The sequence below is a fragment of the Rhinopithecus bieti genome, unplaced genomic scaffold (genome assembly GCF_001698545.2).
Source record: "Rhinopithecus bieti isolate Rb0 unplaced genomic scaffold, ASM169854v2 scaffold_1060, whole genome shotgun sequence".
NCBI classification, from domain to species: Eukaryota; Metazoa; Chordata; class Mammalia; order Primates; family Cercopithecidae; genus Rhinopithecus; species Rhinopithecus bieti.
In genome coordinates, this window is record NW_016803381.1 from 1672298 (window position 1) to 1689077 (window position 16780).

Consider the following 16780-nt stretch of genomic DNA (forward strand, 5'->3'; position numbering starts at 1 on the left):
CAAACATCATGCCATCCCCTGAGCCAGAGTGATTGCTTTGTGAATGTTCCTAAAATCTAAACCATAATAGTGGTTCACATTCTTGGGTCTTTTGCTGAAACTTTTGGAAAAGAAAGGCTCTCTTGCTTTTATAATTGCTAAACTATGAGGGTATATGTTTGGATCTACCCAACAGCTAATAGCACAGCAAAGTGGAATCACACTGGGAAAGAAGTCAACACGTTATCAAAGAGAAAACTCAGCTGAAACAGAGATGGCACAGGGTGAGATACAGACTGTAGCCTCTGGATCTTAAGCCTCTGTATCTAGCCAAGTCCAAAGCGAAATACTTCTTGACTAATTTTTTGAAGCACTATGTATCTTGCTACTCCCCTCTCTCCCACTTTTTTATAACAACCCCATGAATTTGGGGATTTATGGGTTGACCTTATTAAATTACAGAGCCCACAACTATATTGCGAGGAGAAGAATTGCTTAACATATGTTTGCAGAATTCAGTTGAGGTAAAACCCAGGGCTGATTGATCATTATCTGAGATTTCACTAATTTTATTCAAATAATTCAGAACTTATACAACAAAATGCCTATTGTCTTCATAGATCTTCCAATAAATGATGCTTCCATTGACATCGGGGATTCCATTGACACCTTGTCCTTTGGGACAAGCGAGATCTGCTGTTCCGAAGTTATCTTCAGTCAGTGCTATTTATAACTGATAAAGCTTGTTATATGAAAGATAATGTGAGTTCTGAAAATAGCCAAAATAGAGTTGGAGTCAGGGTTGGAAATTGAAAGTACTAAAGGGTATGAAATAGTAGCTTTGGAAGTGAGGGGGGAAAATATATATATTTTTAAAATACCTACAGTATGCTAGGTCTTTTGCCAAACACTTCACATACATAACTGCTAATATTACTTAAGTACATGTTGGCCCAACCATGATGCTAAATGCTTTACATGACGTTTCTTATTTAATCCTCATGTAAGCTTACCTGAAAGACATTATTATTCCATTTACACTTGAGAAATTAATAAATTGTCTGAGTTTGCCCAATTAAGAAGGCATGACAAATAAGCATCCCATAAAAAAATCAACAAAGTGTTTTCCTTCACCCCACTCATGGTTCTACCCAACCCTATTTACTGCACAAAAATTAATATGATCTCTACTTTTAGATATCCAGGGCTCCTAGGTCTCTTACTGTTCAGTACAAAGAGGTGCTTGGACACAGCTAGATGTACTATAGAAAATTCTCCCAGAGAAGTAGTTCACTTCTGTGCCACTTGATATATTTACTAAGAGCTGGCAAGAAACAGAAAATATTAGGCTACAGGAGCTTCCTGTTTATAAAAAAAAAAATAGGCTTTATAGGGACAATGGAGTGTTCAAAGCCCAGATGGCAATAACTTAGGGAATTTCTATACTCGCAGCAGTGTGGGTTACTGACCTTTTAGCCATCCAGTTCATCTAGCTCCATCTTGCAGTAGAGGCAACAGGGTTATTCAGCAAAAAATGGTTTAACATTTTGTTAATAAGTATTTAGCTCCTGAGGTGACAGCTTTATTTGAAAGAATATGGCTTTGTTTTGTTTTGTTTTGTTTTGTTTTGTTTTTGGCTCATTGGTTCATAGCCTTGCTTCTTCTGTTATTATCTCACTAAATCTAGGATATTCTTTGATGTGCCCCCAAACTAGTAACCGATTCAACTTTCCTTTGATGTGCGCTTCTTGAGAGTGCCATGGGCATATACTCTCTAGGACTCTCATTTTTCCAATCTATTTCTTTCTTTTCTTTTCTTTTTTTTTAAGGTTAAAGTAGCAATATTTTTTATTTCTCATTTATATGAAATGAAACAAAAATTTCAACTACATTGCTATTGTAACTGTTCACAAAATCTGTTGGTTTGCCCTCAGATTTTCAGCAGACAGACTTAAGACACTCTTTTCCCCTTTTATTAGAGGAATCTATCACTTAAATAGTAGAAAAAAATGGCTAAATCAAAACTCCCACATCCAATTAAAAAAATGCCTGATGAACATCGAGCTATTTCAGTGAAAGTCTCCTATAAGTTTTAACTGAGAAAACAAGCAAGTAGCTGATTGTTACCTTGTGCATCAGTGGTAATAATCAGTATCCTAAACATTGCAGGGTCACAGAAAGACAAAGGGCTCTCTGATGTTATTGTATTTTCTCTATTTGCTTCTCTGAAACCAATCCAGATATTGGAGTAGAGGCAATGAGTCATGAGGCTTGATGTATGTACATGCTGTGGTCTGTAAATAGAGGTTGATGTTGTTGTTTAAAAGGACATCTAACACTTTTGGCAGCAGGCTTTCATTTTATCCGCTTCTTCTCTACCTCTCAATAGAATTAGTTTTGCAGCAATGACTATATAGGAACACTGTCACATTCTGTAACTCTGTGTTACTGTCTGCTCAAGAAGCGGCTTGAAATTTCCTACCATTACAGCAGATAAAAGTCAGCTCTGTTGTAGTACTGCAAAAGATAGGATGAACCAGGCTTGCTTCTGGCTTTTAATGAGATCACAGAAAACAATGCCAAGAGCATAATGAGGTGAGGCGTCCACACACAGAAAATGGGGAAACAAAGGGAGATTAGCCTTATGTGCTCACACACAACTGTTCTTACCTTTGGCAAAACATTTAATCTCTTTATGCCTCATTTTGCTATTGATAAACTAGGAATACAATAATATAATAGAGAATTTGGGGGAGGATTAAATAATTGAATAAGTATTTCTAGAGTTTCTCTATGCACATTCACCCTATTACCAAGCACCTAACATCAGCTTTGAGGATGATGATGAAGAGGAGGAGGATTATGATTATCTTTAAATGCAAACATGGAAGGGGTTATTTTGAAGTAAAAGTGCCTAAGAGAAGTTGATTCTTTTTTCTTTAATGTTCCATTAAAATGTAACAACAGTAGCGATACTATGTTCTTCATTTTTCTCCCTGTGAAGTAATCAAGCAGGTTTGTATTATTATATTTACATGTGAGGAATATGGGGCCCAGATAAGAAATATGACTTCCATTACTCACAAAGCTTGTGAGTGTGGAAATAGTATTTATCTCAGATGATGTGACTGTGAGTGCTACTCATAAAGGAAGCAAGACAATGTGAGAAATGATTTAATTTTTTATTATGGGAGTTGAAATGAGGGGTGCCTAGGGGAAATGCACTGTTTCCCAAGAAAGGAGAGTTAGGATGAGACACCAGATTGTGGGTATATTCTGGAGTCTAGGAAATGCAGGGACTGGACACCTCAGAGTGACAAGACAGTCACCTGGCTGATTCCTGCTCACACTACAAGACTCAGCTGCCAACATGTCACTTCTTCTGAGAAGCCTTTTCTGATTCTTCAGTCCAGGTTTGGCCACTTCCTCCTTTCACAGCAGCCTTTGCTTCTCCTTGAAGCACTTCCATGTTTATAATTGGTCTCCCAATGGATTGTCAACTCTGAGAGCAGATGTCCTAACGACTGTGCCGTAGGCTAAGCACTATACCTGGATTACAGCTGGGACTCAGTGCACACGGTTGCTGAATGAATGAGAAAGAGGGAGGCTGGGGCTCCCAGAAAGGCAGGTTATGCCACGTTACTCTCAGCTCTCGTGCTTCTGTGGTCTTTTGAGGGGCCTCCAGATTTAAATATCAGTTTGATTATAGTAAAAAAGGGGTCAAATGAGGTACTCAGTCCCCAACGGAACCAAAGATGAACAGAAATGGCAAATTTACCACCTTAAAAATGTCACTGGGGTCTTTACAATTCAAGACAGAAGATGGACAACAATGGTCAAAAATTAAGAAATGCAGTTTAACATCAATTTCCAAGAAGCTGAGATGCAGGAAATATTTGGAAGTCTGCAGACCACAGAACAGAGCAGGAGGAAATTATTTTCGGTGAAAGCTTTCAAGGCCAGGGAAGCAAAGAAGCATGATGTGTCAGGCAAACACTTCTGCAAATAAGAGCAACCTATGACTGGTGATGAAACAGGTCAAGCCTGTTTGTAAAGACTCTTCAGCTCCTCTTCTGGATCGCTAGACAAGCATTTGGTAGCCTGCCCTGCTTGCCCCCGTGAAAGTAGATCATACAAACTGGGTCATTCTTGTCATACCCAACTGAAGCAGAGTTGAGAAACCAGGGGGAAAAAACACTCAAGGTATGAAACATTGCTCCAAAAACTGTAATTTTTTTGCAGCTGAAGCTGCCTGCAGTAACCTGAAACCAATTTTATCAAGTGACTACTGAAAAGACCAGTTTTAAATATCAAACTTGTTTTGTTCCACATCATCGCTTACCAATCAGAGTTTGCCAGCTCCTCAAACATTACTAGTACCAATGAAGTTTATCAAAGATCAGTACATAACATTTCTCCATTTTTATAAAACCTCTAATAGTCTCTTTTTTCTTTGGAAATAACACTTTCACTTGTACTGGAGACTGTGCCTCCCCAATATGCAGATTGTTTCTTAGTGGCTCATTCATGACTCACTACAGCCTTGACCTCCATGCTTAAGCAATATTCCTGCCTTCGCCTCCCAAGTAGCTGGGTCTACAGGTGCATGCCACCACTCCTACCTTTTTTTTTTTTTTTTTAAATTTTTTGTAATATGGGGTCTCAACCTGTTGCCCAACTTTTTTTTTAAATAGATAATAAATTTCTCCTTTTTCTCCTCCACAGATCTCATGGTCTTTTGTTAACATCACTTAGTCCAAATAAGTTTGTTGATTTATTTTTAACCCCAGTACATAGATACAATTCACAGAACTCATATTTTTATAAAGATTTTTAGTATAACACTGCCTACAACTTATCTCTTTCTTTACTTACTAAATCTTACCCTCATTCATTTATACTATATCTGACATCCTATTTATCTGCATCAATTCAATTTATATAATTCATTTTGATTTTTGTTTGCACCGTTGTGTAGCTTGTTCTTATGTTCTTTGTTAGGTACCGTTTGGCAGTTTTATTACTTGATGTTATATTTCAAGTTTCGTATGTATTTTAGTTTTGCCTCTTTTTTTCTTACAGCCTCTTTAGATTTAAATGCAAATATTTGTGCATAGATGTTTTAGACATATGTATTATATAAGGAATTTAGTGCTTTATATCTTCCATATCATGACCTTCCTTCTGGTTCTCATAAGAATTCACATACAGAATGATGTGGAAGAAAATGGATATGGAATAAATGGAAGTGGGTCCTTGTACCCAGAGATTATTAAGCTACGGCTCTGTGTGCATTGTCTCCATTTAGCTTTTCTGAGTGTTGAGTGTACTAATGTTTCAGCACATCCTAGACTCATGTGCAGTACACCTTATGTCTCAGATTGGAAAATTCTGATCTCTGTGAACTGTCAAGTAAATTTTGCACAGAGTTGAACAGATAAGGAAGACTTCATTCAAGACTATTGCAGTAAGGGAAAGAGTTGAATTCAACTCTATCAAAAATAAAAAATTGAGAGGATTTTTAATTACTAGGATGAGCTATGGAAAATTACTGGAGGATATTAGTGGGGAGATTGGTCAATGTCATTAGGCCATCTGTGTTTGCTAATTAGTGCTTATCAAAGTTAGAATTCTGTCCTCCAAACTTTCAAAAGGATGCTTCCAGGGTCTTGAGAAAGACATTCCTGGCTTGTGAAACTGGCAAGAGGTTAGGAGAAGATTTACACTAGAAGCAGAAAACAAATTTACAATGTCAAGTTTTTAAATGTAAATGCTTTAAGAAAAAGGAGGTCAGAAGCCATAGTCAGAAATAAACTTCTCTAAAGGTTAATCGAGATTAGGGTAATGCTAATTAGGTCCATCTTGCTGAAAACCCATTGTAATAGTACTCCAATGGGGAGACTGTATTCTTGCCCTGGGCTCATCTTGATGTTGGACTTAGCTTGACACATACCCTAAACGAATCCAAATGTCTCTCACATTAATGAGAATCAAATAATTTACTGATGATACATGGACAAGGATTGACATGGAGGAAACGCAACCATTTACTCAAAGTTGTCATTTCGATCTCTGTCTTTGTCTTATTCCGTGTGTGACAACCATTTTTTCCCTTTCCACTCATAAGCCATCAGAAGCCCTGGTGTTGTCTGAGACAATTCATTTTAATTCACTGTATGAATAATCCTGTCAATAAAACAAGACCTTTGAGTTACCTGGACAACCACTATATACTGGTATACAAACACACACCTTGGGGAACTTAGTTTATCTACAGATGAGATTCTCAGGTTGCTTCTGTTTTCTACTGGTACCATTTTTCTAAGGAGAACTTTACAGCAACTCTGTATGTTATTATGTTATTTGTCTTCTGCACAAATGTGTGTATATTAGATGCTATCCACATTCTCTCTCATGCTAGCTGGCTGATCTAAGGGCGATTTTAATATTTGACTTTGTTTAAGGTTAGAATACCGTTACTAAATTTGTATCTTCGAGCAAGCCACTTACTTTCTATGATGGTCAGTTTTATATGACAACTTGGCTAGGCTATAGTTCCTAATTATTCAATCAAACGCTAATTTCAGTGTTGCTGTGAAAATATTTTGTAGTTTTTTTTAATGTTCATAATCAGTTGACTTTGAGTAAAGCAGTTTATTTTAGAAAATGTGGGTGACCTAATTCAATTAATTGAAAGGCCTTAAAAAGAGAATTGAGGGTTCCTGGATGAGGAAGTTCCACCCGTGGGCTGCAACTTCAACTTGTTCTCAAGAATGCCAGCTTACTCTTTCTGATGGCTCATCCTATATTAATTTTATAGGGCAGCTGTAGCAAATTACTACAAACTTACTGACTTGAAACAACAGAAATGTATAGTCTCAAAATTCTGCAGGCCAGAAATATGAAATCAAGATATTGGCAGGACCATACTCCCTCTGAAGGCTCAGGGGAGAGCTATTTTTTGCCTTTTCTAGCTTCTGAGAACTCTAGGTATTCCTTGGCTTGGGGCTGAAAAACTCCAATCTCTGCCTTCATCTTCACATGGCCTTTTCCTCTTCTTCCTGTTGTCTCTTTTCTGTGTAATTTTTATAAGGATATATATTATGTAGGGTGTGTCTAAATAATCCAGGATGATCTCACTCTAGATCATTAACTTAATTACATCCATGAATACCTTTTTTCCAGATAAGGTTACATTCACACTTACTGGGAGGGAGGTAGGACTTTAACATCTCTTAAGAGGACACAATTCACCCCGTAACATCCCTGAACACATGTCTTCTGCTTGTTCTGCTTCTCTGACTGAATCTTGACTGCTATACCCCTCTTTGTATCTTGTTTCCTTATCTGTGTAATGATGGGATGACTAGAAACAATGGTGATCTTCCAGGTCCATTTTAAATAAATATAGTTTTAAAAAAGCTTGTAGGTCAGTTCTTCTAATTTTTAAATTGTTGCTTAAAAATTCTACAATAAGCATAGAATGGGAAATCATTAGTAATACTGAGGCTGATTTTATTTTCTTCAATAATTAATAAGCTAGAGTCTATCTGCACCTGACACTATTGTATTGGTAGCAATCTAGCTTCTCAAGTTTACAGAATAAGATTTTCCCCTTTACTTTGTATGCTTTCCTACCCAGATTATGCAGAAAAAGTATAAATAGAGAATAACCTTGTCAGTTCAGTCAAATATTGGCATTATCTCTATAGTGAGAGATTTAACAAAGATCAGAACTTATTTAGAAAATTCTCCATCTCAACACTTTCATGAGGAAATAACAACTTAGTCAAATTTCCCTCCCTCCTGATGTGTCTAAATTCCAGTCCATTTTTTGTTAAAAGGATATTGAAGAGGTAAGCACATTTTCTGCTCTCTCATAAAGTCATCTAGCAATCAATTATTTGTACTAAAATTGAAAGAACTCAGAGAAATCAATTTTTGATGCAAAGACATTATTTTGCAACTTAGTGGAAGAATGTGACTTTCAAATGTTTAAAATTATACTGGAAAATTGACCCTAAGGGCCAAATCTGAGCTGCCTGCTAGTAAAATACAGGGGTGAAGTCTCATCCATATGGTCAAATCAATATCCTTGCAGGGGACAATGAATTTTTTTTTTCTAATCAATATGTTTTCTTCCCCTCACACATATGCAGAATGAATACTTCCAGATGCTTATTAAGTCATATTTTGCTTGAAACACACCTTGCTAGGAAAATCAATATTTATGATGGGAGGTGTATGGAAAGATGTGAAGATAATGTCTTTTGTGATTCTAAATAGATTACATTCATAGTTACATATTTATATGTATACACATACACAAATATGTGTTTTCCTATATTACTTTTATAGTAAAACTTATTTTAGAAATATTAACTAAGTATTAAGAATATATAATCACTCTTAGTCAAAACAAATACAGAAGAACCCAGTTGTAATACATCTTATTATTGCAAGGCATTTTACAGAGATTTAGTCAATAATGACATACAAAATTTAGTAGTCATTGTTCCATGACACTAATTACGATTAATTGGATTAATGCAAACTAGAAGGAAATTTTGACTAAGGTAATATTTAGAAAAAATTGCTTAATTTTTTCACAGACCTACTTCTATTCAAAATTTCCTATAGGTCTTTTTTTAAGTGAATAGATTAAATAGGATGGTTAGTCACTCCTATATGAAAACACAAGTCTAAGAATATTACTGTTACATTGTTTGTGAGTAAATGGACATTTTAAGAAGATAAAGTAGATACATTTTAAATTGTGTAGGACTGTTTGCCAGTGTTCACCAGTCCCAGACTATGTTCATGCAGGACAGTTAATTTTACTCTGTGTTAGTCATATATCTATTCAGTTGAACCATGAAAATCAATAAGAATAGGAATAGAAGAGAACACATCCACCATGGCTGCAGAAACTCTTTTGCTATTGTGTCTATATTGTTGTCCTCTTCAACTAAAGAAAAAAGTAGATTATGTAATGAGACATTGGTGTTTACCTCTTAAATGAAGATTTATCTTCGTTTAAAAAATTTCAGAAAATGCTTAGAACACTTTTAAAAAATTTCTAAGAAAATCGCTCCTACAAATGTCATACAATGTTCTTGAGTTTTCTCAGTCAACTTTTGTTTACTATAGCCAAGAAAGAAAGAAACCGACTACTATGTGTATTTATCCTCAAGTCTAATTTGGCAAAGTAAAATTTGTCATATTTGATTTTATAAAGCTAAATGCTGGTAAAAGATAGTTTCTTTCTTTTCTGTTTTTAAATTGGGTGTCCTAATTCAGTTTTCTTTTTTTAAAATTGAAAGATAATTACTGTAAAACACAGAAAGGTTCTATGGTTTGGCATCATTGCTGTTCATCTGTATGAAACTCTTTCTTCTTTCTTTTTCTTCTTTACTACCCAAGGAATGTATTCTGCAACTCTCCATGGGGAAAGGTTAGTTATTAAAAGACTCAGGCTAAGTAGTTCAGAAGGCACACTTGTCCATTATCACTCTATGTGGTTGTATAAAAGGAGATTCTATTTTAAAAACCTGAGCAGTTTCATAAAGTGACAACAAAGTATCTTTCTATTTCTACCTGCAGTGTAAATAAAGTTTATATAAAAGGGGCTGACGTGAAAGAGGAGTATGAATGTTCTTTAACAATCATTTTGGAATAGCTGACATTATTATTTTTTTTTCTTTTTACAATAATTCCATACAAAATCCACACCAAGGCACCCTGGGACAAAGAGCATGTTAAAGTACGTGTTTCTGCAGGGTAAAAACCTGCTAAAAAGCAATTTTTGAAAGTTAGAATATAAGATTGTGTGTGTGTGTGTATGAGTATGTGTATGTGTGTATTTGTGTGTGGTTAAAACAGGAAGCAATAGAAAAGGTGGAGAAAGATGAAGCAAGTAGAGTATATGGGAGTTATGAGACCTTGCTCCAAAGGCCGAACAGCCAGGTAGAAATTAAATGTGGACTTCACTTTGCTGCAAATGAAGCCAGGTTGGACTACGGTCTTCCTGATGCTTCAGGTAGATCCTAACATCAGCAACTGGACCTACAGAGCAGATGCCTCTCCATCCAGCCAACTGCAGTACAATAGCCTGCTCATTGCGCAGTAGAAGTTTTTCATTTTCATTACATGTTTAAATGCTATGACATTAAGGCTTCCATTGTTGTTATTGTTACTATTGAGCTGAGAGTAAGCAAACAGACAAGGAGGGCAGGTAATAAAGTTGGAGAGGCGCACAGTGACTTCTCTGGGGACTTAAACCAGTCGTCTCTCATCTCTGTCTTGTTTCTCCCAGCTAAGGAATAGGATATTATGGCATACTGTAATGAGGATTAAATGAGTCACATATATTAAAAATTTTAAATGGCCTTTACATAGTAATTGATAAATAAGTGTTAACAAATATGCTTATTTATAAATTACCAGAAGTTTATAAAGACTGCCCAATTCATTGTCTTGAGAATGTGGTTCGTTTTACAAATATCTGTTCATTTGATAGTCAAGGAATTGTATTTTTTGGTGCATTTCTTGGTTTCTTTAGTGAGTTTGAGCCACAAGCATTCTGAAGACAACAAATGAGCTTATTAGTTTTGTATCTCCAGTCCCTGGCACAGTGCTTTATCCATATTTATTTACTAAATATTTGTTGAAGGAATGAACCATTGAAACATGAGAGTGGGTGGAAAACAAAGTACTATTTTTCTCTTATTGAGTAAGCCCAATAGGGTCAGAGGCAACATGGCAGTTGGGCCACTCTTTCCAGTGTCCTTAGATCATGACATTTAAATTTGATGTGCTTATAAGCCTGACCAGACTATGAGGCCCTTGGGTCTAAAGGAGACCTGTGTCTCCAGGTGAGGTGAGGCTTCCACCCTAAAGCCCTGGTTCTGTCCCTAGCATTACTGCTTCTTCTCTGTATGACACGGGACAAGTCAATTCTTATCTTCGCTTTCATTTTCTTAACTAGAAAGTAAGAGATTTTATAATATTTCCTTTCGAGAAAGTGTATAGAAACTAAGTTTCATAATGGGAAGCTTAGTATTGGGGAAAAAAGTTAAAATGTTCTGATTTAGCATTTAAAGATTTATGGGTATAAACACAATCTTAAGTTTCAATAAATGTACTTAAGAATTGTCATTCATTTATTGTCATTCATTTATTGTCATTCAGTTATTGCCTTATACCATTCATTTCCAGAATATTTAAATCAGGAAACATTAGTAGCATCTCAAATCATGCTCCTAAAGCTATCTCACTTAATATTAATGAGTAATAATTGCCAAAATCAATATAAAGTTTTAATATGCCCCTTCATGTATCTTATTTATTAATTCATTCAAAACCATTTATTAAAATGGTTTTTAAAAACATATTTAAAAGAATATGCCTTTTTACATTGGTCCCTTGTTTGCCTGAGGCATGTCTGAATTGATGATGGCTGTGGGATGTAAAGCTTAAATTTGCCTGAGCTTCTAGAAGTAGCTACTTCTCTCAAGGATGACAGACTTTTTGTGTTGGTTTGAACAGTGGATGACAGAGTGCTCTTCTTAAGATTTGGTGAGTGGCCAGGAGAGCAACTCTGCCCTGACAGAAATTATACTCTGTTAATTAAATTATCATCTATACACGTAAAACCTGGAGAGCATATTTTCATCGATAGAGATATCAACTCTGCCAACCACAGGGAACTTTCTTTTACATTATTGATGACTTAGCCCTGATGTTTTGTTGAAGAATGTCAATTCATTTTAGTTATTGAGTGGAGTCTTCTCAGAGTTTCAACCACTAATTCATCAATGGTAAATGTTAGAAGAAAATATAAAATTTGGATTTTAAAATCTGACAGCATTTTTAAATCTTCAGACCCCAAAAGAGCGAGACAGAGTGATGAACTTTTCTGTCACAATTGTGAAGATATACATTTCATTGCATTTCATATACATTTTCTGTAACAACCTTATTAAGATATGATTAATATACCACACAATTTACCCATTTAAAATATACCAGTTATCTATTCACAGATATGTGCCATCATCATATTTTAGGATATATCTGTCATCTCAAAACAAACAAACAAAAAAGAAAACACCTTTTAGCTAAATAACATTTAGCTATCCCCCACCCTATTTCCCATTCTCCATATCCCACCCCAGCCCTAGCCACCACTAATTTATTTTCTGTCTCTATAGATTTGCCTGTTCTGGACATTTCATATAATGGAGCCATAGATTATGTGGTCTTTTATAACTGACTTTTATAATTTGGCATAATGTTTTCAAGCTTCTGTGTAATCATCTAATACCCAGAATCTAAGCACAGGAAGACTTCACCACATCTAATGACCAGAATGTAGTCACATGGCACTCAACTTTGGCTGTACCTCAAACTTACCTATGTGGCTTTTTAAAAATAAAGGTGCCTTGGTTTAGTCCAGATGTAGTGAGTCAGATTCCCTGGAAATGGGTCAGGCATGAGCCTCTTAAACTTGAAAATCTCCAGAATTCGACCCTTGGAGTGCCATCTGTAATGTTTTAAGCATAATGTAAGTAGACTCTTCAGGATCAGCCTCACACGTAGTAACAACTTTGTGCCAAAGTACCTTAAGCTAAAATGNTCTATTTCTACCTGCAGTGTAAATAAAGTTTATATAAAAGGGGCTGACGTGAAAGAGGAGTATGAATGTTCTTTAACAATCATTTTGGAATAGCTGACATTATTATTTTTTTTTCTTTTACAATAATTCCATACAAAATCCACACCAAGGCACCCTGGGACAAAGAGCATGTTAAAGTACGTGTTTCTGCAGGGTAAAACCTGCTAAAAGCAATTTTGAAAGTTAGAATATAAGATTGTGTGTGTGTGTGTATGAGTATGTGTATGTGTGTATTTGTGTGTGGTTAAAACAGGAAGCAATAGAAAAGGTGGAGAAAGATGAAGCAAGTAGAGTATATGGGAGTTATGAGACCTTGCTCCAAAGGCCGAACAGCCAGGTAGAAATTAAATGTGGACTTCACTTTGCTGCAAATGAAGCCAGGTTGGACTACGGTCTTCCTGATGCTTCAGGTAGATCCTAACATCAGCAACTGGACCTACAGAGCAGATGCCTCTCCATCCAGCCAACTGCAGTACAATAGCCTGCTCATTGCGCAGTAGAAGTTTTCATTTTCATTACATGTTTAAATGCTATGACATTAAGGCTTCCATTGTTGTTATTGTTACTATTGAGCTGAGAGTAAGCAAACAGACAAGGAGGGCAGGTAATAAAGTTGGAGAGGCGCACAGTGACTTCTCTGGGGACTTAAACCAGTCGTCTCTCATCTCTGTCTTGTTTCTCCCAGCTAAGGAATAGGATATTATGGCATACTGTAATGAGGATTAAATGAGTCACATATATTAAAATTTTAAATGGCCTTTACATAGTAATTGATAAATAAGTGTTAACAAATATGCTTATTTATAAATTACCAGAAGTTTATAAAGACTGCCCAATTCATTGTCTTGAGAATGTGGTTCGTTTTACAAATATCTGTTCATTTGATAGTCAAGGAATTGTATTTTTTGGTGCATTTCTTGGTTTCTTTAGTGAGTTTGAGCCACAAGCATTCTGAAGACAACAAATGAGCTTATTAGTTTTGTATCTCCAGTCCCTGGCACAGTGCTTTATCCATATTTATTTACTAAATATTTGTTGAAGGAATGAACCATTGAAACATGAGAGTGGGTGGAAAACAAAGTACTATTTTCTCTTATTGAGTAAGCCCAATAGGGTCAGAGGCAACATGGCAGTTGGGCCACTCTTTCCAGTGTCCTTAGATCATGACATTTAAATTTGATGTGCTTATAAGCCTGACCAGACTATGAGGCCCTTGGGTCTAAAGGAGACCTGTGTCTCCAGGTGAGGTGAGGCTTCCACCCTAAAGCCCTGGTTCTGTCCCTAGCATTACTGCTTCTTCTCTGTATGACACGGGACAAGTCAATTCTTATCTTCGCTTTCATTTTCTTAACTAGAAAGTAAGAGATTTTATAATATTTCCTTTCGAGAAAGTGTATAGAAACTAAGTTTCATAATGGGAAGCTTAGTATTGGGGAAAAAAGTTAAAATGTTCTGATTTAGCATTTAAAGATTTATGGGTATAAACACAATCTTAAGTTTCAATAAATGTACTTAAGAATTGTCATTCATTTATTGTCATTCATTTATTGTCATTCAGTTATTGCCTTATACCATTCATTTCCAGAATATTTAAATCAGGAAACATTAGTAGCATCTCAAATCATGCTCCTAAAGCTATCTCACTTAATATTAATGAGTAATAATTGCCAAAATCAATATAAAGTTTTAATATGCCCCTTCATGTATCTTATTTATTAATTCATTCAAAACCATTTATTAAAATGGTTTTAAAACATATTTAAAAGAATATGCCTTTTACATTGGTCCCTTGTTTGCCTGAGGCATGTCTGAATTGATGATGGCTGTGGGATGTAAAGCTTAAATTTGCCTGAGCTTCTAGAAGTAGCTACTTCTCTCAAGGATGACAGACTTTTGTGTTGGTTTGAACAGTGGATGACAGAGTGCTCTTCTTAAGATTTGGTGAGTGGCCAGGAGAGCAACTCTGCCCTGACAGAAATTATACTCTGTTAATTAAATTATCATCTATACACGTAAAACCTGGAGAGCATATTTTCATCGATAGAGATATCAACTCTGCCAACCACAGGGAACTTTCTTTTACATTATTGATGACTTAGCCCTGATGTTTTGTTGAAGAATGTCAATTCATTTTAGTTATTGAGTGGAGTCTTCTCAGAGTTTCAACCACTAATTCATCAATGGTAAATGTTAGAAGAAAATATAAAATTTGGATTTTAAAATCTGACAGCATTTTAAATCTTCAGACCCCAAAAGAGCGAGACAGAGTGATGAACTTTTCTGTCACAATTGTGAAGATATACATTTCATTGCATTTCATATACATTTTCTGTAACAACCTTATTAAGATATGATTAATATACCACACAATTTACCCATTTAAAATATACCAGTTATCTATTCACAGATATGTGCCATCATCATATTTTAGGATATATCTGTCATCTCAAAACAAACAAACAAAAAAGAAAACACCTTTTAGCTAAATAACATTTAGCTATCCCCACCCTATTTCCCATTCTCCATATCCCACCCCAGCCCTAGCCACCACTAATTTATTTTCTGTCTCTATAGATTTGCCTGTTCTGGACATTTCATATAATGGAGCCATAGATTATGTGGTCTTTTATAACTGACTTTTATAATTTGGCATAATGTTTTCAAGCTTCTGTGTAATCATCTAATACCCAGAATCTAAGCACAGGAAGACTTCACCACATCTAATGACCAGAATGTAGTCACATGGCACTCAACTTTGGCTGTACCTCAAACTTACCTATGTGGCTTTTAAAATAAAGGTGCCTTGGTTTAGTCCAGATGTAGTGAGTCAGATTCCCTGGAAATGGGTCAGGCATGAGCCTCTTAAACTTGAAAATCTCCAGAATTCGACCCTTGGAGTGCCATCTGTAATGTTTTAAGCATAATGTAAGTAGACTCTTCAGGATCAGCCTCACACGTAGTAACAACTTTGTGCCAAAGTACCTTAAGCTAAAATGTGACAGTTACATGGAATGTAACCTATTAACAGCTTTTAGCTTTCTAATTCCAAATTGTTTACTGAATTGTCAAAAACTACCAGTAAAGCTCTGAGGGGAACTTGGGAAGGTCTAAGTTTGGTGGGGCACAGAAGTTCACACATTAGATAAAGTTGGAAAACTGATAATTTTAGAAATTTTACCAAGAAACGGAAAACCTTTGATTGGGAGATTTGGAGCAACCCCAAAGCAGACTTGGTTTCACTATTTTGCCTTGGGCTAGCCAAGTTCACTGCTTAGTATGGAGGAAGCAGATGCAAATGTAGTAGTATTAATTTCCCAAAGGCAAAAATTGAGAGACTGAAATTCAGTGATGGAGGACTGGGTCAGATGTTCTCTTTGTGTGGAGATTTTGGGATTTGACAGAATTGCTGCTGAGCTGAGGATGTTTATCTCTGAAACAGAAATGGTGGGTTACAAGGTGAAAAATTCTATCAATCAGATACATTTGTGTGAACCAAATCTATTTGATTGCTATTCTTTCTCCCTCTGGGTTGACCTGTTATTTTAGTGTTATGTAGGCACAGGTTGAATTACCAGTCAATTTAAGACAATTGTGGGCAATAGCTCATCGGTTCAATGAAAAAATCAATTGAACTTGTCTTCTGTGATGGAAAGTATAAAAGCCCTCCAATTATGCGTAACTTTAAATACGTGTGTTGTCATTTCATTGCCAGCCAGACTTTGCTGGTTTCAACTATTGAAAAATATCAAGTAAATTTCCCTTTTTGGGGAAAACCTCTTTTCTATCAACTCTGAATTAGTTTTCCACCCACTCCTTTTTAAATCAAATTGGACAATAGGCCAGGCGTGGTGGCTCACGCCTGTAATCTCAGCACTTGGGAGGCTGAGGTGGGTGGATCACCTGTGGTCAGGAATTTGAGACCAGTCTGGCCAGAATGGTGAAACCCCGTCTCTACTAATAATGCAAAAATTAGTCAGGTGTGGTGGTGGGTTCCTATAATCCCAGATAATTGGGAGGCTGAGGCAGGAGAATCACTTGAATGCGGGAGGCAGAGGTTGAGGTGAGCTGAGACCATGCCATTGCACTCCAGCCTGAGCAACAAGAGCAAAATTCTGTGTCAAAAAA